Here is a 1,741-nt window from a genome sequence, read left to right on the forward strand (position 1 = left end):
CCCCGCTTGAGGTTGATCCCTCCAGACTAGCAGCGGCGACTGTTGAGGGCTTCTTTTGCATGCAGTCTTAACTCTTATACAGTCACGGATGGGTGCATTACGGCAAATGAAAAAATTGTCGAGTAAGTGCCGCTGCACCAATCCTCAGAATTCTTGGTGACCCTCACTTCCTAGCAGCCTTACCTAGCCTGCCAGGGCTTTTTTGGGGGCTAAAACTCCCTACGCTAGTTTTGATACCTGTTTGCAGAGTAGTGAGGTCACCGCAAAGGAACCAAAAAGAAAAAGTACTCTGAATATTCAAGATTCAGGAGGTATTCCACAAATACAGTATCAAACAACGATGTGACCACTGAAAAACAGACTGATGTTCCACTGCAGTAGTGCTACAGTGCATTGTTGTCTTTGTGGTATGGCTTGTGTCATTTTGTGTCACTTCCTTCCAGATCCAATTACAGTGGATTATATTTATTTGGATGCAGGCCTCCCCATTCCCATACTCCCCACTAATAGGTTAGTAGGGAGTCTGGGAGCCACAGAAGACTCATTTGGCACCAAGTTGCTATATTCATTCAAGTCTGTTAGGCCCCATTCAATTTATGATACAAAAAAATCAAATGGTTCTATCAGTTTTGCCCTAAAATCCGGCAGCAAATGGTTTGCATTTTGCGTTCACAATGCAAATTTGCACCCACGGGCAAACCGTTTCAGTTCCTTGAAAAGGCATGGTAATGAATGGTAATGTGACCTCTGACCCGCTGAGTTTGTTGTGATTCTGCACAATCTTGTTGTACTTCTGCACCAAATTATTGGTCTTTGATCGTAAGGGAACCATTGTCTTGCTGAAGCAGCATTACTTTTCGTAGCCCTGGAAATGCCTCTGAAAACGTTATGCTCTCGATACATGCTATACGTTTAGTCTGGATCTTCTGACATGCCCCCCCTCCGATATCAGGACTATTGGTTCCCTAATTGACCAGTAGGCGACAAAATGATAACGAATTTTACGATTAAAAACACGGTCGAAATACCTGACTGATGGGTATAAAACTCTACTTTTGCCCATGACGCCAACAACTATCTATGAACGCAGGTACCCGGATGTAATTGGAATTCATGCTGCTTTTGCATTCATGAGGACAATTCGCAATTCTGGATGGCTAGAAACTCTTTCAGATCTATCTCGTGCTGAGGTTTTAAAAAATCTGTTTCGTTTCAGAAACAGGGTTCATGATGACAAATTTATTCGTTTTGTTTTTTGCATCATGAACTGGGCCTAATTATCCTACGATACCAAAACTTTGTGAAGGTCTAAAATTCACATCAAGCAAAGTAGTAGTGATGTATAACATTGAACTGAACTGATAACATTTGTACATCTAATATCATATGCTTAGAATAGATGCAGGGTTCTAGCCAGTGCTTGTCCCTCCGTCCTTTGATGGCATTATGCCGCTCAGGACCGACAAATATCTTACCCATTCCATCCTTTTTGAGGGATAGAAATCAGGCTTTTGAAGAGTTTTCTGATGAACTCCAGAAAGTCAGCGAGAGTTTGCATCAAAGCAGATTTAGATTATTACCGGGTACTAACGATTGGAGACGATCTCAGACAGGCAAAAACACTGTACGTGTGGGTGAGAGTGAGTGGGTGGGTGCCCAGCACCCTCCTCCCCACTAGATCTGTCCTGCCTCATCGTGCTGTAGTTTTCCCTTCCATCGAAGTCGCTTGTGTTATGCCGCC

This window comes from Branchiostoma floridae, chromosome 17 (genome assembly GCF_000003815.2).
Source record: "Branchiostoma floridae strain S238N-H82 chromosome 17, Bfl_VNyyK, whole genome shotgun sequence".
In the NCBI taxonomy this organism is placed as follows: Eukaryota; Metazoa; Chordata; class Leptocardii; order Amphioxiformes; family Branchiostomatidae; genus Branchiostoma; species Branchiostoma floridae.